At 43.4% G+C, this 26,006-nt stretch overlaps 1 protein-coding gene across 4 annotated transcripts in view; it reads left to right on the top strand.

The window, feature by feature from the left end:
* LOC139264555 (contactin-associated protein-like 2) overlaps positions 1 to 26,006 on the top strand; it is a 2,534,539-nt gene that overhangs the window by 43,841 nt on the left and 2,464,692 nt on the right. The window lies entirely within an intron of this gene.

The raw sequence follows: 26,006 nt of genomic DNA, 5'->3' as shown, positions 1-26,006 counted from the left end.
TTGGCTTCCATTGATTTTATATTGCAATTGAGTGCAAACTACTAGTTTTAAACATTACAAGATGACTTTTTCTTATTAATATGCCATTTGATTTAAATATAAAACAAGCAGTTCACATTTGCTTATCCCAACATAATAACAAAATCATTTTATGGTAGACATTTGAGATGTGGGAAAGCAATGTTTATGTGCTTTTCTGTTCTGGGTTCAAGTTCCACTCCAGAGAATTGAGCAAAAAATCAAGAAGGACACCACTCAATTCAGTACTGAGGCAGTACTGCATTGTCAGAGGTGTGATATTGATCCTCCTATATGGCTCAGAGACGTGGACCATATACAGTAGACACCTCAAAGCGCTGAAGAAGTACCACCAGCACTGCCTCCGCAAGATCCTGCAAATCCACTGGGCAGATAGACGCACCAACATCACTGTTCTCGCTCAAGTCAACATCCCCAGCATTGAAACACTGACCACACTCGACCAGCTCTGTTGGGCGGACCACATCGTCTGCATGCCCGACACGAGACTCCATAAGCAGACGCGCTACTCGGAATTCCTACACTGCAAGCAAGCCCCAGGTGGGCAGAAGAAACGTTTCAAGGACATCCTCAAAGCCTCTTTGATAAAGTGCAACATCCTCACCAGAACCTGGGAATCCCTGGCCCAGGAGGGCGCTGAGCACCTCGAGTCTCATCGCCGAGAGCATGCAGAAATCAAGCGCAGACAATGGAAGGAGCGTGTGGGAAACCAGACTCCCCGCCAGTCTCGGGAGTGGGACTGAACCCAGAACCGAGTTGCACATAAGCATTGCTTTCCCACATGGCAAGCTGGTCACGAAGTTAAAAGCCCATGGGATCCAGGGCAAAGTGGCAAGTGTTGTGTATCTATAAAGCATGCTCTCCCATGTTCCGCCACCAGGAAGCGCATCCCCTGAAGTTCCAAGGGATGCTAGGATCGTCTGCAAGCTCATTGGAGGTGCCCCATTGTCCCACAGTTCTTGCAAACATACCCTTTGAAGCGACATGAATAGGCTGAATGGAAGCCTCCACAATGCCAACAAGGTGTGAATTGCCTTGCATTCATCCTTTGTTGTGGACTCTGAGTCATCTGGGTCACCTGAGGTCTGCTGGCAGTTGCAGACTCATGGTTTCTGCCCTATACATTTCTGCTCGCAAACACAGTTCCAGTTAATTTGTGAACATTGCTAACACTTGTGTGCTGAGAGATTTGTTTGATGTTATCACTGGTGGACATAAACGCCTGTGCTATCGCAATGGCCTTACTGAGGGTCGGTGTCTCTACAGTCAAAAGTTTTCGTAGGATGGTCTCGTAGCCAATGCCCAGTACAAAAAAGTCTCTGAGCATCTGCTCCAGGTAGCCATCAAACTCACATTGTCCTGCAAGTCGCCTTAGCACAGCGACTTAGCTCGCCACTTCCTGACCTTCAGATCGCTGGCACATGTAGAACCGATACCTTGCCATCAGCACACTCTGCCTCAGGTTAAGATGCTCCCGAACCAGTGTACACAGCTCCTCATACGACTTATCTGTGGATTTCACCGGAGCCAGAAGATACTTCATGAGGCTGAAGGTCGGTGCCCCGCAGACCATGAAGAGGACCGCTCTCCTTTTTGCAGTGCTTCCTTCTCCGTCCAGCTCGTTGGCTACAAAGTACTGGTCTAGCCGTTCGACATAGGCTTCCCAGTCCTCCCCCTCCGAGAACTTCTCCAGGATGCCCACAGTTTGCTGCATCTTTGCGTTGGATTCGTATACTCGTCGCCAGTTATTGTGTTCCTAACACAGATGAGACTGCACACAGGGAGGTTAAAGTAACAGTGACCTCAGTCTTTATTAAGACACTCCAGAGAGAGGAACAGGCCTTAGGGGTCCGGCTTATATACAGTGCTCCCAAGGGATGCTGGGATCCCTTGGGACTTCAGGGGATGTGCTCCCTGGTGGCGGAACATGGGATTGCATGCTTTACAGATACACAACAGCAAGTTGGATCCAAAATTGGCTTAGAGGTAGGAAGCAAAGAGTAATGGTTGATGGATGTTTTTGTGACTGGAAGGATGTTTCCAGTGGGGTTTCGCAGGGCTCAGTACTGAGTCCCTTGCTTTTTATGGTATACATCAATGATCTAAATTTGAATATAGGGGGTATGATTAAGAAGTTTGCAGATGACACTAAAATTGGCTGTGTGGTTGATAATGAAAAGGAAAGTCATGGACTGCAGGAGGATAGCAATCTACTGGTCAGGTGGGCAGAACAGTGGCAAATGGAATTTAATTCGGAGACATGTGAGGTAATGCACTTGGGGAGGGCCAATAAGGAAAGGATATATACATTAATTAGTAGGCCACTTAGAAGTGTAGATGAACAAAGGGACCTTGGAGTGCTTGTCCACAGATCCCTGAAAGTAGCAGGCCAGGTGAATAAGGTGGTTAAGATGGTATACGGAGTGTTTGCCTTTATTGGCCAAGGCATAGAATACAAGAGCAGGGAGATTATATTTAAATTGTATAACACACTGGTTTGGCCACAGCTGGAATACTGCATGCCGTTCTAGTCGCTGTATTATAGGAAGGAGGTGATTGCACTGGAGCGGGTGCAGAGGAGATTTACGAGGATGCTGCCTGGAATGCAGAATCTTAGCTATGAGGACAGATTGGATAGGCTGGGTTTGTTCTCCTTGGAACAGAGGAGGCTGAGGCGAGACCTCATTGAGGTGTATAAAATCTTGAGAGGCCGAGATATAGTGGACAGTAAGGGCCTATTTCCCTTGGTGGAGTAGTCAATTACGAGGGGGCATAGGTTTAAGGTGGTTGGTGGAAGGTTTAGAGTGGATTTGAGGGGAAGCTTCTTCATGCAGAGGGTTGTGGGGGTCTCAAACTCACTGCGTGGATCGGTGGTAGAGGCAGAAACCCTTACCACATTTAAAAGGTGTTTGGATGGGCACTTGAAGTGCTGTAACCTGCAAGGTTATGGACCTAGAGCTGGTAAGTGGGATTCGACTGGATAACCTCTTGTTGCCTGGCGCAGATATGATGGTAAGTACTGCAGGGAATCGAATATGAACAGAGTGGACTCCTGGACTAGTTTCGATCACCTGGATGGGTCGGAGAATTTTCCCAGATTTTTTTCCCCAAGTGGCCTGGGTTTTTATCTGTTTTGTTGCCTTTCCCAGGAGTTCGCATGGCTTCAGGTGCAGTGGAGTGTAAAATGTTATGATGCATGGGGTATCGCAGTTGTGTAGGGCGGACTGGTTGGACCGGATGCTCTTCACCTGTCCGCCATTGTTCATTGTTCATAGGTTTATATGTAACCTTCAGGGTTGCTGACCAAGGGCCGTGTGGCTCTTTGTCGGCCGACGTGGACACGATGGGCCGAAATGCCCTCCTTCTGCGCTGTAAATTTCTATGTTTCTATGTTCCTATGTTTCCTTCAACCACTGTCTATCCCACCTGTTACAGTGACTGTAATTCCTGAAGAGGACTGTACAGTCACCTGAGAACTCACTCGTAGAGTGGAAGCAAGTCTTCCTCGATTCCGAGAGATTCACTATGATGATGATGATGAATAAAATGAGATGTTGAACCAAGCCTCTTCTGGCCAATATTTATCCCTCAACCAACATCACTGAAACAAATCAGATTATCTGGTCATTATCACATTGCTGCTTGTGGTATCTTGCTGTGCGGAAATTGACTGCCACATTTCCTATACTTTAGGAAACTTTACTTTGGATGTAAACTGCTTTGTGACATCCTGAGATTAGTACAAGTTGCTTAATTCAAATGATCTGATAATTCAAATACATCAGCACTAAATTCCCATTTTGGCTTGTTTTCATTGCTTAATTTGAATTATTGGATCATTTACATTTTTAGCACAAATAGTAAATTTGAATTATAAGGAGATGATGACCTGAATAACACACTGAATGGCTGGCATTTTATATCCAGAGTAGAACCGCTGATAAGGGACAGCCTATGATGATGATGGTGTGAATTGGATGGGGCTGGGTTAGCAAGAGACTGGTGCTGGGTTAGCAAGAGGCTGTAGCACATGTGTTATGCTTGTGACCTGGCAACAGATTTAACATGTTGCTTCTGTGTACTTTACTGAGGCTGCCAGTCTCAATGCCTATCAGGCACTGTAGGAAAAGGTAGATATCTTGATAGCTCTTTCCTTTGGTTAGAGTGACGAGTAAAACAAATACAGACACCCCTAGAATCCTATCCACTTTCAACCCTCCACTGTCTCTGATTTGTCACACTGCTTGTCCAGTATTCGATGAGCAGAAATTTCCTCCAATTAAATATTGGGAAGACCAAAGCCATTGAGCTGAATTTTCCAGGGTGGTAGTGGGCGGGATCGGTGGAGGGCCAGGTGCGAAAGCTGTTATTTTTGACAGCTGGTCACTTTACAGCCGATCTGACCGGCAGCAATGGGAGATCCAATTGAGATCATTATCAGGTAGTTGACAGGCACTTGAGAGTCTTTTTTCACTACCTTTTTAAATTTACCTGCAATGCCACGGGATTCACGCAGCTCGGAAAGCATGTCTGTCAACCTGAGGCCTGAGTTCTGTGGCCATTGCTCCAGCTGATTACTTGACAGCATGGAAAACAAACCAAAATAAAAACATGTTGAATACATCAGCTAACAGATTGATGGAGATTCTGTTCTACTTGAAAAGCGACTGGTAAATGTTAATTCAGAAATTCCTGAAGGGATGTAAGTGCTACCCTGGATGGTGAGGGAAATATATTTTTCACAGGACATTCTCGGCTGTTGCCTTCCAACTGAACAGTAATTGCAGTGAATTAATCTGCACCATAAAAAATGACATATACCATTGAAATAAATGCTTGCGTTATTTCTGGTCAGGTTTTTCTCACAGTATACCATGATTGTCCAGTGTTATATTAAATCAAGCCATCAACAGTAACAATTTTATTCTCATCACTCATTCCACTGGTTCAATTTGCTTGCAGTCCGTGAACATGACAAATTTAATTTTTCAGTCTGAGACTATAGGGTGAATTTCTGCAGAGGTTCTCTCACTTGAACATTGTTAACTTCAACAGAAGAACTGCAAAAATCCCAGAAACATATTGTAGGCACCACTTACACTGTTTGTCAGGGATTCCACAGCTCTTCTGCTGAACTTGCATAAGATTGTACATCCATCCCTTTACAATTTCGTTTAAAATCTGCTTAATTTAATGCATTATCTATGCACACACATCTTTTATTTGTACCAGTTACTGATTTTAAAAAACTCAATAGATTTGTGACTAAAGCACCATTAACTTCCTAATTAATGTACTTTTTAAATTATGTTGATTATATTTGTCGATGGCGTCGTATTATTTAATTATATTATTTAAATATCTCTTTGTCACTCATATATAACTTTTATTGTATTATTGTAGAGTAAAGGTTCAATACCCACTACGTTAGATTAAATTTAAAATGTAATGTGGTCAGGGTCCCTTTAAGGATCCCGGTTTAAAATGTGTCATGAATGATGGCACGAGATCCGCTACATCTCATTAGGCCGAGTAATGCGCTGGGCGGGATTAATAGGCCCCATTAAGGTAAGTTCATTTTTTACAGTGGGATGGAGCCAGCAACGGGGTCACAACGCACGATGGACACAGGCTGCACCGGACCCTCCAAGATAAAGAAAATTCCAGCCATTGTCTTTGGACCTGAACACAAAGTCTGTTACCTTACTACCTACTCTGTCTCTCCCTAGCCACTGTTCAAGACTGAAACAGACTGTTTGCAACCTTGGTATCCTATTTAATGCTAAGCTAAACTTGGAACCCCATATTCTCTCCATTACCAAATCAGCCAACTTCCACTTCCGTAACATCACCTGTGTCTGCCCGCCTCAGCTTATCTCTTGTTGAAACCCTCATCCATATATTTGTAACCTCTAGATTCGACCAGGCTTTCCTGGTTGGCCTGCCACCTCGCACCCTCCTTAAACTTGAGCTCATTCAAAACACTGCTACCCATATCCTAACTTGCGCCAAGTCCTGTTCACCTATCACCCCTGTGGTTGCTGACCTACTTTGGCTCTTGGTCCAGGGAAATTCTGCAGGACATTTTGAAAGCTCAAAAACTATCGATTAATTTTGTGAAGATGTGTCCTTGCTTCAGTTTTTTGGTAGTTGTGCTATTATGATATTGGGGTACTTGATTATATAATTGGTTAGAGAGCTACCGTTGATAGCATTACCTCCATCACAGAATGTATAGTAATTGAATTGCACAAAGTACTAACTATGGACTCAAAATTGGCCCACTCCTTTTTTCGGCACACTCACTGGAGATGCGCCGCTTTACTGTTTGGAAAAGTGCTCCCAAAAAAATCGCTCCCCGCTTTAGCCACTGGCCGACCTCTCCCGGGTCTTTGCGCAGCATGGCCAGACAGGTCGGGGGCGGAGCTAGCTGAAAACAGTGCCGGGACATCTGCACATGCGCGTTGGAGTGTGCACGCATGCGCAGTCGCTCCTTGCCCCCAGCCTCTGTGTGTTGCTGCAGCGTGGGACCCGACCATCATCATCATTATCATACTAGCTCCTGGTGCGTCCCACCCCATCTCAGGCCAAGTGGCCTCCCGCACAGGCCAGCCTGCTGCCTTCCCGAGCTGAAGATGAAATTAGGGTAGGACTTACTTACTTCTATTTTTTATTTGGATATTTTGAAAAAATTATGTAAATATGTTTTGTCTCATGACTTCTTTTATTTTTGTAGTTAAGCTTCCATGAATGCTTCTGTTGTAGAGTAAATTAACTTTGCGAAGTTTGTCATATGATGTCCTGTATAGCTGTTTGATCCATTCTTGATGTACCTACCTATGCTGATTTCTTAACTCTCCGCAAGGGTTTTCTGAAGTGGCCACATACGCTGGCCTAAGTAGATTTGGAGTAACTATTAGTTGGCCAAAGTGGCCTAAATGGCCAAAACTGGCGAAGGTGGCTGGTAACGCCTTCTTTTGAGAAAAACTAAACTAAACTAAAAAAATCGTAACTAACTCACTTACACTGGCACAAATTGAATGCGCAAAATGGGGATTTTTAAGATACTCCAGAAAAATCAAGTGGCTCCAAAAAAAACAGAGCAACTCCTGGTCAATTTTGAGCCCTATAGAACTGAAGCTTTGAAAAAATCCTTTCACTGTTTAATAAGAAAAAAGATTTGACGCTTATTTTGAAATGTAATTTTGACAAAAGCTTCCCATCAAACTTTCACAAAGAAATTCTGGAAGCACAGAAGAAATCTGCAAATGTGCGTTGAAAGACTTTATTATATGAAACAACCAATATATAATTTTGCAAATGAAAATCAATCTGCTTTTAATCTTTGGCTGAAGATGGCTAAAGATGGATTTATATTTTTAAGAATTCCCATAGAAAGTGTAATTATCCTTTTAAGAACTGTATCCTTCTCATTACTAAAGCTTTATGGAGGGTAAAATTTTACCAGAAACATCAACATGAGTATAAAATATAATTCCTTGCTTTGTTCTCAAGCCAGATTGTTTTGAATAAAATTGCCATCTGAAATAATTCTTCCTCAAGAAATTACTTCTTTTCTCCAAATGTCAAATTGGTCATTGGCAAGTTTCTAGATTTTTATAATATTTTTAATAGTTTGCATAATTATTTTATTTTCAGCATTTTCAATATTAATTCAACTGGATGCTTTAAGGCTTAGAGGTGGAGTGCACTTAGACTACAGGCCTGAAATTCCAATCCCGCACTAAGGGAGAGAGGAGACTGATCCCCACCGGGGGCAAGAATTTGAAGCTGAACCCAGTTCCACTTGGATTCCATGCTATGTGAAGTCTCTCCCTCGCACCCCCCCCCCCCCCGCCCCCCACCCCCCCGCACAATCTTACCCTCTCCGCTACCTCCCAATTCTTCCACTGCTTTACCTCCAGTGGATCATGATCTGGGTTGTTTCCGTAACAAAGTCCTTTTTTAAATGGACATGCCATTTACCTGACTCCCAAACAGGGAAACCAGCTAGATGTGATGGCAGGGTTGCTAGTCCACTCCTATTGATGCGAGTTCGCCACTAGTTATCAACCAAGTATTCAGAGACTGGGGCTCTTATTTCGGTTGGCTAAGGCAATGGTTATAGTACAGGCGCATAAATCTTTGCTTATTGACCGTGTAACAGTTGTATTAATCCTGTACCTGAATTTGTTGAGCAATAATTATTTGAAAAGGTAAATGTAATTTACAATAAAGATTTTAAACACAACCGATTTGCAATATATTTTTGAGCATATAGATTGCAAACTGTGGACCTTTTCTCTAATTTTCATTACTTTTCAGACTGCAAAATTAAACGTTCACGTGAATAATTACTGTAAAGGTTTATCTGAACAAAATTACATGCAGAATGCAACATTATCTTATCATCCACATCGGTAGGTTTAACATGGAAATTTGATATCTTGCCAAAGATGTTTAGAATTTAAAATCACCTCAAATAAAATGAAGCCAGTTATGGTGAGGCCCAATGTAAGACAAACTGAATTGAATTTAACAAATAGATTGGGCTGGATTTTTCTCTCATCGGTGACCTTGCTGACAACTGCCACAGATTTATTGTGGACTTGTCAGTGGAGATTTCCAAAAATCTGACTTTTCCAGCGCAATGCCCTCTCCAGGGGGTCTGTGGCATCTGTGAAAAGGGAAAGCAACAGCGAGGCGCTTCAACCAATCAGATTGATGTATTCTCACTGAGACATGCAGAGTCCAAAATAGGAAGTATAAAGCAGGAAATATAAATTAGATTTAAATGATGTAGAGAAAGTGAATTAAACATTCGGAAATAGAGATGGGATTAAGGGAGAGACCACAGCATTGGATTCGGATGCAGCAGAGGCACACTCAGCCCAGTTAATCCTGCAAAGTCCTGCTCACAAACATCTAGGGACTTGTGCCAAAATTGAGAGAGCTGTCCCACAGACTAGTCAAGTTACAGCCTGACAAAGTCATATTCACAGAATCATACATTTCAGCCAACATTTCAGACTCCTCCTCCATCACTACCCCTGGGTATGTCCTTTCCCACCAACAGGACAGACCCACCAGAGGTAGAGGCACAGTGGTATACAGTCCGGATGGAGTGGCCCTGGGAGTCCTCAACATTGACTCCAGACCCCATGAAGTTTCAAAGCATCAGGTCAAGCATGGGTAAGGAAAACTCCTGCTGATTACCACCTACCACCCTTCCTCAGCTGATAAATCAGCATTCCTCTATGCTGAACACCCTTGGAAGAAACACTGAGGGTAGTAAGGGCACAGAATGTCCATCACCAAGAGTGGCTTGGTAGCACCACTACTGACCGAGCTGGCCGAGAACTGAAGGACATAGCTGCCAGACTGGGCCTTTGGCAGATGGTGAGAGAACCAACACGAGGAAAAAACTTACTTGAATTTGTCCTCACCAATCTACCTATCACAGACGCATCTGCCCATGACTGACTCATCCGCACAGCCCTTGTGGAGATAAAGTCCCATCTTCACAATGAGGACACCTGCCATCATGTTGTGTGGCACTACCACTGTGCTAAATGCGATAGATTCAGAACAGATCGAGCAGCTCAAAACTGGACATGCATGAGGCACTGTGAGCCATCAGCAGCAGCAGAATTGTACACCACCAAAATCTGCAATAAAAACAGAAGATGTTGGACATACTCAGCAGGACAGGCAGCTTCTGTGGAGAGAGAAACAGAGATAACTTTCAGGGTGATGACCTTTTGTTACAATGGGAAAGTTAGAGAGATAACAGCTTTGAAGCAAGTATTGTTGAACTCAATGTTGTTAAAGCGCATTGACACATCCGGTGGTCATGAAAAGGCGTAATGTAAATACAAGTCTTCCTTTTTACCTCGAGCTTACGTTAGGCTTCATTGCAACAATCCCTCAACCAACGGATCAGTTCAAAACTCTGCAGTTCTGGCACGTGGTGAATGGTGGCGGACAATTAAACTACTAACAGGAGGAGAAGGCTCCATGAGCCTCCTCATCCTCAATGATGGCGGAGCCCAGCACATGAGTGCAAAAAACAAGGCTGCAGCATTTGCAATCATCTTCAGGCAGAATTGCGGAGTTGATAATCCATCTCGGCCTCCTTCTGAGTTTTCCACCATTACAGAAGCCAGTCTTCAGCCAATTCAATTCACTCCACATGAGAATAATAAACAGCTGAGAGTACAGGGTACAGCAAAGGCTATGGGCCCAGACAACATCCCAGCTGTAGTGCTGAAGACTTGTGCTTCAGAACTAGCCGTGCCTCAACCAAGCTGCTTCAGTACAACTACAGCACTGACAGCTACCGAACATAATTCAAAATTGCCCAGGTATGTCCTGTCTACAAAAAGGAAGACAAATCCAATCGGGCCAATGACCGCCCCATCAGTCTACTCTCAATCATCAGCAAAGTGATGGAAGGTGTCGTCGACAGTGCTATGAAGTGGCACTTACTAATAACCAGTTTGGGTTCCGCCAGGACCACTCGGCTCCAGACTTCATTGTTGCCTTGGTCTAAAATAGCTGAATTCCAGAGGTGAGGTGCGAGTGACTGCCCTTGACATCAAGGCAGCACTTGACTGAGTGTGACATCAGGATCTCTAGTAAAATTGAAGTCAATGAGATTCAGAGAGAACATTTTCCACTGGCTGGAGTCATATCTAGCAGAAAGGAAGATATTTGTGGTAATTGGAGGACAATCATCTCAGCCCCAGGTTATCGTTGCAGGAGTTCCACAGAGCAGTGTCCGAGGCCCAACCATCTTCAGCTGCTTCATCAATGAACTTCCTTCCATCATAAGCTCTGAAGTGGGAAAGTTCGCTGATGATTGCAGTGTTCAGTTCTATTCGCAAATCCTCAGAAAATGAAGCAGCCCATGCTCGCATGCAGCAAGACCTGGACAACATTCAGGCTTGGGCTGATAAGTGGCAAGTAACATTCACGCCACACAAATGCTAGGCAATGACTATCTCCAACAAGCGAGACCCTAAGCACCACTCCTTCATATTAAGTTAATCTAGGGGTTAAGTTACGGCAGGAGAGCTTGGACACGTGTTATGCTCCTCCAGTGCTATGTGGGAACTCACGCACGCTTCCAGCGTCCCTGACGACTACATGTGCGGGAAGTGTATCCGCCTGCAGCACCTGACAGACCGCATTGCGGCACTGGACCTGAGGGTGAATTTACTCTGGAGCATCCGCGATGCTGAGGATTTCGTGAATAGCATGTTTAGTGAGTTGGCCAAACCACAGGTAAAGGGTACACAGTCAGATAGGGGATGGGTGACCAACAGGAAGAGCAGTGGAAGGAAGGTAGTGCTGGGGTCCCTTGCGGTCATCCCCCTGCAAAACAGATACACCGCTTTGGGTACTGTTGAGGGAGATGACTCCTAAGGGGAGAGCAGCAGCAGCCAAATTCATGTCTCCATGGGTGGCTCTGCTGCACAGGAGGGGAGGAAAAAGAGTGGGAAAGCTATAGTGATAGGGGATTCTATTGTAGGGGGAATAGATAGATGTTTCTGTGGCCGCAATCGAGACTCCAGGATGGCATGTTACCTCCCTGGTGCAAGGGTCAAGGATATCTCAGAGCGGGTGCAGGATATTTTGAAAGGGGAGGGTGAACAGCCAGTTGTCATGGTGCTTATAGGTACCAACAATATAGGTAAAAAGTGGGGTGAGGTCCTACAAGCTGAATGTATGGAGCTATGAGTTAAATTAAAAAGTAGGACCTCAAAGGTAGTAATCTCAGGATTGCTACCAGTGCTACATGCGAGTCAGAGTAGGAACCACAGGATAGCTCAGATGAATACGTGGCTTGAGCAGTGGTGCAGAAGGGAGGGATTCAAATTCCTGCGACATTGGAACCGGTTCTGGGGGTGGTGGCACCAGTACAAACCGGATGGTCTGCACCTCAGCAGGACCGGAACCAATGTCCTAGGGGGAGTGTTTGCTACTGCTGTTGGGGAAAGGTTAAACTAATATGGCAGGGGGATGGGAACCTATGCAGGGAGACAGAGGGAAGTAAAATAGGGGCAGAAGCAAAAGATAGAAAGAAGAAAAGTAAAAGTGGAGGGCAGAGAAACCCAAGGCAAAAATCAAAAAGGACCACATTGCAGCAAAATTCTAAAAGGGCAAAGTGTGTTATAAAGACAAGCTTGAAGGCTCTGTGCCTCAGTGCGAGGAGTATTCGTAATAAGGTGGACGAATTAACTGCACAGGCAGCAATGAATGAATATGATATAATTGGCATCACGGAGACATGGCTTCAGGGTGACCAAGGCTGGGAACTCAACATCCAGGGGTATTCAATATTCAGGAAGGTTAGACAGAAAGGAAAAGGAGGTGGGGTAGCGTTGCTGGTTAATTAACACAATAGTAAGGGAGGACATTAGCTTGGATGATGTGGAATCTGTATGGGTGGAGCTGCGGAATATGAAAGGGCAGAAAACGCTGGTGGGAGTTGTGTACAGACCACCAAACAATAGTAGTGAGGTTGGAGACAACATCAAACAAGAAATTAGGGATGCGTGCAATAAAAGTACAGCAGTTATCATGGGCGACTTTAATCTACATATAGATTAGGCTAACCAAAGTGGTAGCAATACGATGGAAGATGATTTCCTGGAGTGGATGAGGGATGGTTTTCTGGACCAAATTGTCGAGGAACCAACTAGAGGGCTGGCCATCCTAGACTGGGTAATGTGTAATGAGAAAGGACTAATTAGCAATCTTGTTGTGCGAGACCCCTTGGAGAAGAGTGACCATAATATGGTAGAATTGCTTATTAAGATGGAGAGTGACACAGTTAATTCAGAGACTAGGGTCCTGAACTTAACGAAAGTTAACTTCGATGGTATGCGACGTGAATTAGCTAGAATAGACTGGCAAATGATACTTAGAGGGTTGCCAATGGATAGGCAATGGCAAACATTTAAAGATCACAAGGATGAACTTCAACAATTGTATATCCCTGTCTGGAGTAAAAATAAAACGGGGAAGGCTCAACCATGGCTAACAAGGGAAATTAAGGATAGTGTTAAATCCAAGGAAGAGGCATATAAATTGGCCAGAAAAAGCAGCAAACCTGAGGACTGGGAAAAACTGGCTGCAAAAGCTTCTATAGATATGTGAAGAGAAAAAGATTAGTGAAGACAAATGTAGGTCCCTTGCAGTCAAATTCAGGTGAATTTATAATGGGGAACAAAGAAATGGCAGACCAGTTGAACAAATACTTTGGTTCTGTCTTCATGAAGGAAGACACAAATAACCTTCCGGAAGTACTAGGGGACCAAGGGTTTAGTGAGAAGGAGGAACTGAAGGATATCCTTATTGGGCAGGAAATTGTGTTAGGGAAATTGACAGGATTAAAGGCCGATAAATCCCCAGGGCCTGATAGTCTGCATTCCAGAGTGCTTAAGGAAATGGCCCGAGAAATAGTGGATGCATTGGTGATCATTTTCCAACAGTCTATAGACTCTGGATCAGTTCCTATGGACTGGAGGGTAGCTAATGTAACACCACTTTTTAAAAAAGGAGGGAGAGAGAAAACGGGTAATTATAGACTGGTTAGCTTGACATCAGTACTGGGGAAAATGTTGCAATCAATTATTAAAGATGAAATAACAGTGCATTTGGAAAGCAGTGACAGGAGTGGTCCAAGTCAACATGGATTTATGAAAGGGAAATCATGCTTGACAAATCTTCTGGAATTTTTTGAGGATGTAACTAGTAGAGTGGACAAGGGAGAACCAGTGGATGTGGTGTATTTGGACTTTCAAAAGGCTTTTGACAAGGTCCCACACAAGAGATTGGTGTGCAAAATTAAAGCACATGTTATTTGGGGTAATGTACTGATGTGGATAGAGAACTGGTTGGCAGACAGGAAGCAGAGAGTCTGGATAAACGGGTCCTTTTCAGAATGGCAGGCAATGACTCGTTGGGTGCCGCAGGGCTCAGTGCTGGGACCCCAGCTCTTTACAATATACATTAATGATTTAGATGAAGGAATTGAGTGTAATATCTCTAAGTTTGCAGATGACACTAAACTGGGTGGCAGTGTGAGCTGTGAGGAGGCTGCAGGATGACTTGGACAGGTTTGGTGAGTGGGCAAATGCATGGCAGATGCAGTATAATGTGGATAAATATGAAGTTATCCACTTTGGTGGCAAAAACACGAAGGCAGAATATTATCTGAATGGCAGCAGATTAGGCAAAGAGGAGGTGCAACGAGACCTGGGTGTCATGGTACATCAGTTGTTGAAAGTTGGCATTCAGGTACAGCAGGCTGTGAAGAAGGCAAATGGTATGTTAGCCTTCATAGCTAGGGGTTTTGACTATAGGAGCAGGGAGGTCTTACTGCAGTTGTACAGGGCCTTGGTGAGGCCTCACCTGAAATATTGTGCACAGTTTTGGTCTTCTAATCTGAGAAAGGACATTCTTGCTGTTGAGGGAGTGCAGTGAAGATTCACCAGACTGATTCCCGGGATGGCAGGACTGACATATGAGGAGAGACTGGATCGACTGGGCCTTTATTCACTGGAGTTTAGAAGGCTGAGAGGGGATCTCATAGAAATATATAAAATTCTGACGGGACTGGACAGGTTAGATACAGGAAGAATGTTCCCACTGTTGGGGAAGTTCAGAACCAGAGGACACAGTCTAAGGATAAGAGGTAAGCCACTTAGGACTGAGATGAGGAGAAACTTCTTCACTCAGAGAATTGCTAACCTGTGGAATTCCCCACCGCAGAGAGTTTTTGATGCCAGTTCGATGGATATATTCAAGACGGAGTTTGATGTGGCCCTTACGGCTAAAGGGATCAAGGGGTATGGAGAGAAATCAGGAAAGGGGTACTGAGGTGAATGATCAGCCATGATCTTATTGAATGGTGGTGCAGGCTCGAAGGACCGTATGGCCTACTCCTGTACCTATTTTCTATGTTTCTTTGTTTCTAATGGCATTACCATCGCCAAATCCCCCATCATCAACATTCTGGGGGTCACCATTGACTAGAAACTTAACTGGACCAGCCACATGAATACTGTGGCTACAAGAGCAGGTCAGAGGCTGGGTATTCTGCAGAGAGTGTCTCATCTCCTGATATCCCAAAACCGTTGCGCCATCTACAAGGCACAAGTCTTGAGTGTGAGGGAATACTCTCCACTTGCCTGGATGAGTGCGGCTGCAACAACATTCAAAAAGTTCGACAACATCCATGACAAAGCAACTCGCTTAACTGGCACTCCATCCACCATCTTAAACATTCATCCCTCCACCACCAGCGCACCATGGCAGCAATATGAACAATCTACAAGATGCACTGCAGCAACTTGCTTGGGAACACCATCACCTGCAAGTCCCCTTCCAAGTCATACAACAATCCTGACTTGCTAATATATCGCCGTTCCTTTGTTGTCGCTGGGTAAAAATCCTGGAACTCCCTCCCCAACAGCAATGTGAGAGTACCTTCAGCACATGGACTGCAGCGGTTCAAGAAGGTGATTCACCACTACCCTTTCAAGAGCAATTAGGGATGGGCAATAAATGCTGGCCACGCCAACATCCCATGAATTAATTTTTTTTAAACTGCACATGTGCGGGCGCCAGAAGTTGCTGTCAGATTATTGGTCTTTGAGGAACTGCAGCATAGGTTTATGAGAATAATACCCGGACTCCAGGGGTTAAATTACGAGGAGAGGTTACACAAACTAGAATTGTATTCATTGGAATTTAGGACGTTAAGGGGTGATTTGATCGAAGTTTACAAAATATTAAGGGGGACAGACAAGGGAGATAGAGAGAAACTAATTCCGCTGGTTGGGGAGACTTGGGGGCCAAAATTGCCCCTTTTGAAAATTGCCCCGCGGGAGCAGCGCCACCGCTGGTTGGTGCCACTGACAGCTTCTGCTGTCGGTACCCTTTCTGTGGGTGGGTGGCGCGGCCGCCCTTAAAGGGGAGTGGCACTGTCGGTGACTGCATATTTTTGTGGTCGGCTGACTGCCAGGTTAGGCTGCCAATTATGCCCACAAGTTTGGCCGGGCCGCCAACAGGTAGCCTGACACCCTCTCTTGGGTGCTAGGCCACTGGCCCAGCCAAAACCCTCTCTGGTAGCCCAGTGTTTGCCACTGAAGTGGTTGCAGAATTCACAGCAGCCCTCCTCTTTAACTGAAGGTACCTCCGACCCACCCCGACGTCCGCCCCGCTAGTGACGGCTACAACGACCCGCCCTCACTTCCGCCCCGATGATGAAGCCACTTCCGCTCCACTCCAAAAAAAAGCATGAAGTGCTGAATTTCTCACGATTGCATTGGGGTGGCTGAAACACTTCAAGAGCGATAGGTGTGACTCGTTTTGGGTGGTGGGCAATTTCGGACCCCTAAAGACTTGGGGGCATAGCCTAAAATTTAGAGCCAGACCTTTAGAGAGTGAAATTAAGAAACACTTCGACACACAAAGGGTAGTAGATGTTTGGAACGCTCTTCCGCAAACAGCAATGGTTAATTTTAAATCTGAGATTGATAGATTTTTGTTTACCAAATGTTAAGGCATATGGGGCAAAAACACAATTATGGAGTTAGGTGCAGATCAGCCATGATCTCTGGCAGAACAGTCTCAAGGGGCTAAATGGCCTGCTCCTGTTCTTATGTTTCTATAAAGGGGTGCTGAGGGAATGATCAGCCATGATCTTATTGCATGGCGGTGCAGGCTCGAAGGGCCGAATGGCCTACTCCTGCACCTATTTTCTATGTTTCTATGTCCCGATGTTCCTATTTACCCTGTAATAATAGCCTCGCCGTTATTATTACAGCAAAATCCTGGCTAATGTGCTCTGAATTTGGATGATTTTGGTCCAAATGCTACTTTCATTTAGCTTACAATGACCCCTGTGGTGCATTTGATAAGGCATCTGACAAGAGGTTGTTGTAATAGTCAAGGGCCTTTGGACACCAGAGGAAGTATTAAATTGAATACCATATTTACTGAATAATATAAAACAGCATATTGATCAGTGGTAGTAATTGTGTAGGAAAGCAAGCTACTCAGCAGGTTGGAAAAGCTAGGTAGATGAATGGAAAAGGAATTGGATCAGTTCTTGATTCAGGAAAAGTACGGCAATATGATTTATGTATCTGTTTCAGTGGATGATGGGATGAGCTCGATGGAAACAATGGGCTTTTCTTGGTCCTTCATTCTTGTATTTTTAGTGTTCTGTTTTTTCTCAGCAGATATTACTATACTTTATCCTGGTGCAGCAAACTGAGTTTAATTATTAAAAAGCTTCATTTATTATGCACATAACTTTATGGAATGTTATAGAAGCTTTCCTTATCCAGTGTCGAACTAAAATTTAAAAAAGCAAAAACATCAGAATTAACACAACATTCTCAGTTTCCTTTTTCCTATTTAATTTAATCCTGCATCTGTTTATTACTTTACTGCTGGCTATTTAAAAAACAGAGGCTGAATTCGTACAACTTATTATCTTAAATATTTATTAAAAACTGCAAGCTTAAGATTATTGTTAATAGTTGCTAGCCTGAATGCAAAATTTCACTCTTTTGACAGAATGAAAGAAGAGAATATCTATCAAAACTAACCTTACCTACAATGAAAGATAAGGCAATCTACAAAGTGAGGGGGTCATGCAAACGCCTCCTATTAAAGGAAATGGTTGAGTAATCAAGTGTCTCTTCACAGGCACTGGTCATGGAGGCCTGGAGGGCAGACTAAGCGCTGTGGGCATTGAGCATCTCAGGGTCATCAAGGCACGCCAGAATGGCTGTGAGGCACTGGTTATATAGGGCTCTCTTAGCTGGGTCTTTCAGTGCCCCGGTATCCTACACCAATATAGGAATGTTTTTTAAATCAAATCATTATGGCTTATCTGACTACAGTTGTCTATATTTTACTGCAGAGGTTTTTTCCTATATTCTTAATGTAAAGGTAGCAGCAAAAGTCCAGTTTTCTGGAGAGTTTGGTCTGTTTTATGTTTTATACTCAAATTAAATGCAATCCATCTATTTGAGCACGCAACCTTCAAAAGAAGATGTATTTGAGAGGGTTCATAAAAGGAAAAATTAAAACCCAAAATCATGAAGAGATGTTTCAGAATTAGAGAAAAAAATTTACAACTGAGGTCTTTAAGATGCTAAAGATGTATGTCTTAGCTAAATAAGCCCATTATACTTACGTTATCCATGATTAAGCTAAACATAATGGGCCAGATTTTGTTGAAAAAATAACAGCATTTGAATGACAGACACTGTTATTAATATGCAAATCAGCAAGCAACTTTTGATGAGGAAGAGATACTCCGTGAATTGCGAATCACCGCAAGTTGCTGACTAATTTGCGCCACTCCGCCATTAACTTCATGAAAATGTTCATGAAGCTGCTGCATTTTCACACAAATTGCCCATTAAACTCACCACACAACGTTAAGTCTAGTAATTAAAAGTGTTACTACCCTTTTAACGATGTGATAATTGTTAATGACTGCCAATCAACCTCTCTTGCGTATAAAGTAAATAATTACTTGTGGTGTCTCATTCCTTCAGGTTGTGAATTGTTTTAGGAGATTTTAAAAATGTCAAATTTTTAACTTTTGTTTATTTTTCCTGTCTCTTTTCTCTCTCTTAATCCAATCTTTCTTTCTCTCTCTTTATTTCCCTTATTTCCCTTTCTGTGCCTGATTTGACATTGAATTCACCCACTCTAATTCACTCTCCTTCTCAGTCCTTTCTCTGTTTATTTTTCAATCCTTAAATCGCATTGATTAAGGAGATACACTGTTTGCCCCATCATTCACCAAAGCCTAGATGCCCAGTTTCCCTCGCTGTGGCATTATCAGCTCACACTTCCAGCAACTTTGTGGGTAAAACATTTTACGTGCATGAGCAAATCTAACTAATGGGGCATGCTGCGAGATGTCCCACTCTAGCAGTATCTGGTCGTTGGGTTGATTTCCTGTCTTTCACTTTCATCAGATGGAAAAAGACCACACAGAAAGATGCAGTGCAACAAATGGCACAGATAACATTGGTTACTTTACTTAAACTGATCATTAGCATGGATAGAAAATTGATATGTTTTGAGAACAGAAGATTCCCCCCCTCCCTCAATCAGCTACCAGAATAGCATGTATATGGCATATACTCTCATCAAAAGCAGTTAATGCTGTATCGATTAGCTCTGTTTGAAATAAGTTTGATCAGTATATGATTTGGATTGGGATAAGTGATTATAAACGTTAATGATCCAATGATCCATGGAATATTATGTTTCCAATCTTACTAGGATCATCAGTCTGTGCATGCCAATCAGTCAATTAACTACCTCAAATTACAATGTTAGAACGACATATCGGGGGTTTTGTTTGATCATCCTCGGGGGTCTGGGAGAAAATTTAAGAGTTTTATCCCTATTTATGAACCTCCTACAGGTGATTAAATAAAATGGAGCAAGTCCATGACAATGCGAATTGTACATGGCCTGTTGTAATCAGTAGACTTTTCAGTGTTTTTTTTATATTTTGTTCTGCTCCGATGTTATCAAGAAGAGATGCATTGGTATAAATTTACCATGACATGAAATTTATTTGCGAAGAAAAATGAGAAATCACAAGGTGGAGTACTCAACCATGCATCATCATTCATCTGCCAACTCTTCACCATTTCAATGTTCCATCACTTTATATATATTCAGGCTTGCCAAACTGTTCCAAATACTGTACGACCATTTTTCAATAGCATGTCTATTTATAGTCAGACTTCTAGATTTGGTCGATGTACATAAAATGCAAGCTGATGTCGACATTCAAGTTATTGCATAGTCCAGGATCCATTAGAATCATTTTCATTTCTCTTCTACCACAATAATAGACCTGAAAGACTATTTTTCTACTCTATTAGCTGATTCTGATATCTGCCTTGCATGACTGTGAAAGAAAAATGTGCATTTATATAGTGGTTTCATGACCACCGGACATCTCAAAGTGCTTTACAATTAATGAAGTTCTTTTGAAGCGTAGTCACTGTTGTAATGTAGAAAACACAGCAGCCAATTTGCCCACAGCAAACTTCTATAAACAGCAATGTGATAATGAGCAGATAACCTGTTTTTTTTGTTATGTTGATTGAGGGATAAATATTGGCCAGGACACCGAGGATAACTCCCCTGCTCTTCTTCAAAATAGTGCCATGGGATTTTTTTACGTCCACCTGAGAGAGCAGACACCTCAGTTTAATGTCTCATCTAAAAGACAGCACCTCCAACAGTGCGGCACTCCCTCAACACTGCATTGGCGTGTCAGCCTAGATTTTGGTGCTCAAGTCCCTGGAGTGGAACTTGAACCTACAACCTTATGACACAGAGGTGAAAGTGCTACCCACAGCAATGTGATAATGACCAGATAATCTGTTTAAGTGATGTTGGTTGAAGGATAAATATTGGGGAGAACTGCCTCTCTCTTTGAAAAGTGCCATGGGATCTTTTACGTCTTACCTGTGACCGAAGACTTTTACTTACATAGATTTGCTTACACAATTCATTAATCCTATATTAATTGCACTATGAAATAATAACAACTTTTGACAAATCAAATATTCAAGTCTATGAAACTGCATTGTCTCACAATAATGAAAACCATTAGAATATTTAAGAATCAGCAACTTTTGGCAACATGCCCATAATTCGCTGAATAGCTATGGCACCAACCAGGCAATTCTGTAGTTTGTAAATAATTATGAATTGTGTTATGTTTATATTTCAATATTTTTTATCACCCTTTATGAAATAGCGGATATCATAAGTGAAGAAAATTTTGGAATAATAACTAGATTCAATTTTTAAGACGATAACGTAATTTGTGTGCATTGGCTAAATTTAGTAGTCAGCTGATAATTAGACAAGTTATTGAGAATTCTGAGTCATTTGATCCATGTGGCCTGCCTGAATTGTGTGTAGAGTGTTGGAAAATTGTAATAATGAACAGTTGGCAAATGAATGATGATATATGGCTGGATGCTCAATTCATGCAGAATTTTGATATGCATTAATTTCAGGCTTGCAAGATAACATTTCAATCTCATTACAAATACCCTTCCATTCTTTCTCCAAGAATGCTGGCAGGAATTGATAACGCAGATGATGCATTCTTTTCATTATGCTCAAGAATAACAAGGCTACGGGTGCGGATGGAATTCCTGCTGAAGTGCTAAAGTATGGCGGAGAGGCACTGTTGGCACGGATACATGACCTCATCTCTCTCATTTGGAGGGAGGATAGCATGCCGGGAGATCTCAGAGATGACGTGATCGTATCCATTTTTAAAAAGGGGAACAAATCCGACTGCGGCAACTATAGGGGAATCTCCCTGCTATCTGCCACTAAACTGGGAAGGTTGTCGCTAGAGTTCTCCTCAACCATCTTCTCCCTGTGGCCGAGGAGCTTCTGCCGGACTCACAGTGCGGATTTTGTCCCCTACGGGGCACAATGGACATGATTTTTGCAGCACGACAACTGCAGGAAAAATGCAGGGAGCAGTGCCAGTCCTTATACATGGCCTTTTTCGATCTTACAAAGGCCTTTGACACAGTTGACCGTAAGGGTTTATGGAGTGTCCTCCTCCGTTTTGGATGCCCTCAAAAGTTTGTCAACATCCTTCGCCTGCTCCACGATGACAAAGGTCCTCCACCAGCCTGTCCTCGCCGCATAGCACTGGCCCCCCAGTCATCAAGATTCACCAGCGGATCCATTACAGACCCATTCCACATCCGGACCGGTGTCAAACAGGGCTGCGTCATCACTCCAAACCTCATCTCAATCTTCCGCGCTGACATGCTCCACCTCACTTTCAACAAGCTCCCTGCTGGAGTGGAACTAAACTACAGAACCAGTGGGAAGCTGTTTAACCTACGTCGCCTCCAGGCCAGGTCTAAGATCACCCAAATCTCTGCCGTTGAACTGCAGTACGCGGATGACGCCTGCGTCTGCGCACATTCTGAGGCTGATCTCCAGGATATAGTCAATGTATTCACCGAAGCATATGAAAACATGGGCCTTACGCTTAACATCCGTAAGACAAAGGTCCTCCATCAGCTTGTCCTCGCCGCATAGCACTGCCCCTCAGGCATCATGATTCATGGCGCACCCCTCGACAACATGGATCACTTCCCATACCTCAGGAGCCTCTTGTCAACAAAGGCAGACATTCAACATCGCCTCCAGTGCGCCAGTGCAGCCTTCGGCCGCCTGAGGAAAAGAGTGTTCGAAGACCAGGCCCTCAAACCTACCACCTAGCTCATGGTCTACAGGGCTGTTGTAATACCCGCCCTCCTGTGTGGATCAGAGGCATGGACAATGTACAGAAGACATATCAAGTCGCTGGAAATATATCACCAACGATGTCTCCGCAAGATCCTGCAAATCCCCTGGGAGGACAGATGCACCAACATCAGTGTGCTCACCCAGGCTAACATCCCCAGCATTGAAGCACTGACCACACTCGATCAGCTTCACTGGGCAGGCCACTTAGTCCGCATGCCAGACACGAGACTCCAGAAGCAATTGCTCTACATGGAGCTCCTTCATGGCAAACGAGCCAAAGGTGGGCAGCGGAAACATTACAAGGACACCCTAAAAGCCTCCCTGGTGAAGTGCGACATCACCACTGACACCTGGGTGACCATAGCCGAAGACCGCCCAAGGTGGAGAAAGTCCATCCAGGACGGCATTGAGCTCCTCGAATCTCAGCGCTGCGAGTATGAAGAGGTCAGGTGCAGGCAGCGGAAGGAGTGTGTGGTAAATCAGTGCCATCCCCCCCCCTTCCCCTGACGAATGCCTGTCCCACCTGTGACAGGGTCTGTGGCTCTCGTGTTGGACTGTTCAGCCACCAAAGAACTCACTTTAGGAGTGGAAGCAAGTCTCCCTCAATTCTGAGGGACTGCCGATGATGATGATGAGGATTTTAATGATGACATATTGTTTTTTTCTTTGTGCTCTATTTTTAAAATTTTATCAATGACTGTTATGCAGTATTGTAGCCTGAAGGATATGATAGAAAAGTCTGACTAACATTAACATTTCTTTTCAGATCAGACATCCTCACAGTCCTTGCCTACATACAATTCTCATTACAACAATATCCCCCTGGCATAAATAGTAAACTGTGCACAAAGATAGACATGTTTTTCAGTTTGTCCTTTGGAATTGTCCTCTGTACTATATGTAGTTTAAATGGATTTCCCAAAATACTTTGATATGGTATTGCATAAAAGACTTATGACAAAGATAATAGCATATAGAATTAAGATAATTGCAGAATAGATAGATTATTTCAAAAATTAACATTTTGGGATGCAAATTTGAGACATGACATGTGGCAAGTGCAGCATGCTTGGGAGGAAAAAGATGTTTCCCAAAGTTCTCCACCATTTGTGTTTTCCTCGTGTTATTTCTGGGTCTATTGTAGACTAATTGTTAGAGATTGATTGCTATGACTAGTCAACAACTCCATTATCATTATATCATGCAACTACCAGGATAGTAGACAGTAAACTAGATAGATCTTGGTCTTTTTATGCCTAGCAATTCCTATGTTCCTAAGATGAATGTAGCCACATGGACAGAGTGGTAATTGGAGGGCAGAAAGGAAAGGTTCATGTGGAAGTTGCTCTTCTTTATTTTATAAGTATAAATAGTCTGAACTTAAGAATTAAGTGAAGAATATCGGAATTTGCTGATGATATCAAATTAGAGTGTATGACAAATTGTGACATGGATACTGAAAGACTGCAAGAGGACATAGATAAATTAGCATGATGGGCAGATTGGTGGCAGAAGCAGTTCAAATGTGGAAAAATGTGAAGTAATACATTTTCAAGCAAGTAAAGTAAAAGTAAAGTATTAGGCAGTCCCTTGTATCGAGGATGACTTGTTTCCACACCAAAAATGGATGAGTTCACAGGTGTTTCAATGAGGTACCTGACATTCTAGGTCCCGAACTACATACTGAAGGGTGGAAGATGCCTGTACATGGATTCTTTTAATGTGGAGTGGCCGTTGCACACCAGCCAGCACACGGGCTTGACAGAGCTAGGTCTTGATTCAGTGGCAAGGGTTAACCAAGACGACTAGAGACCAGTCGCACGGACCTAGTGCGCATGCCTACTATCCATAGATCGTAGTGTAGGCTGGCCCGTGCTGCCCCTGGGCCCTCTCCTCTTCTGGGCCTCAAACCCTCGTCTCTCCTGGGCCCCGATCTCTCACCGCTCCTCCGCCCCAATCAAAAATTGAGCAGTCAGAAACATGACATCAATTAGTCTCCTCTTATCTTAGAGACATCAAATATCGACACACTGTAATTTGAAATATTAAAATATTAAACTCCAGCCGAGTTGAAGGGTTATTAACATCAGCAGAAACAAACGGCAACTAACAAATGAACACGATTCAATAGGGATGTGTTAGTAAGTAGGTGCCATGTGGCCTCCTTACTAAGGGGTCTGCTGAAAAACTAAAATAAAATTGTTGCCTAAATCTTTGTGGGGTACAGGCCTGTCACATGTGCCCACAGGTTGGGAGGTTTGTCTGTTCTGACCAAGCATAACTATGTCAACTCTGTACCAGATTGCTTTGAAAGCCCAGGCGCATGGTAACTTCCGCCACCAGCCCCACCCCAACATTTTTGTCAGTAACTGGATCAGGCCTAACTCTGGCCATACAGCGTATTCCTGCCAAAGTTACAGTGCGAGTACCTTGAATGGCTATGGACTTTTGGGGTGCTGATCTATTTAGGGTTTTTTTTTGTTGCTCAGTTTGAAACATGTACTTTTATAGTCTGTCCTTTGTCTGAGTTAACAATTTCAACCATAAATGCTTACTCTGAGTGAGACCACTGTTTTACCACTTCTTCTACAGATATGTAAAGAGAAAAAGATTAGTGAAAACAAACGTAGGTCCCTTGCAATCAGACTCAGGTGAATTAGTAATGGGGAACAAAGAAATGGCAGACCAATTGAACAAATACTTTGGTTCTGTCTTCACGAAGGAAGACATAAATAACCTTCAGAAATGCTAGGGGACCGAGGGTCAAGTGAGAAGGAGGAATTGAAGGAAATCCTTATTATTCAGGAAATTGTGTTAGTGAAATTGATGGGATTGAAGGCCGTTAAATCCCCAGGGCTTGATAGTCTGCATCCCAGAGTACTTAAGGAAGTGTCCCTAGAAATAGTGGATGCATTGGTGATCATTTTTCAACAGACTATTGACTCTGGATCAGTTCCCATGGACATGGAGGTTAGCTAATGTAACACCACTTTTTAAAAAAGGAGGGAGAGAGAAAACGGAGAGTTAGCCTCACATCTGCAGTGGGGAAAATGTTGGAATCAGTTATTAAAGATGAAATAGCAGCGCATTTGGAAAGCAGTGACAGGATCAGTCCAAGTCAGCATGGATTTATGAAAGGGAAATCATGCTTGACAAATCTTCTGGAATTTTTTGAGGATGTCACCAGTAGAGTGGACAAGGGAGAATCAGTGGATGTGGTGTATTTGGACTTTCAAAAGGCTTTTGACAAGGTCCCACAAGAGAGATTGGTGTGCAAAATTAAAGCACATGTTATTGGGGGTAATGTATTGACATGGATAGAGAGCTGGTTGGCAGACAGGAAGCAGAGAGTCAGGATAAATGGGTCCTTTTCAGAATGGCAGGTAGTGACTAGTGGGGTGCTGCAGGGCTCAGAGCTGGGACCCCAGCTATGTACAATATACATCAATGATTTAGATGAAGGAATTGAGTATAATATCTCCAAGTTTGCAGATGACATTAAGCTGGGTGGCGGTGTGAACTGTGAGGAGGATGCTAAGAGGCTGCAGGGTGACTTGGACAGGTTAGGTGAGTGGGCAAATGCATGGCAGATGCAGTAAAATGTAGAT

The sequence above is a fragment of the Pristiophorus japonicus genome, chromosome 5 (assembly GCF_044704955.1).
Source record: "Pristiophorus japonicus isolate sPriJap1 chromosome 5, sPriJap1.hap1, whole genome shotgun sequence".
Lineage (NCBI taxonomy): Eukaryota > Metazoa > Chordata > Chondrichthyes > Pristiophoridae > Pristiophorus > Pristiophorus japonicus.
The sequence above is the reverse complement of the archived record's forward strand: the minus strand, read 5'-3'. Positions and strand labels throughout refer to the sequence as shown.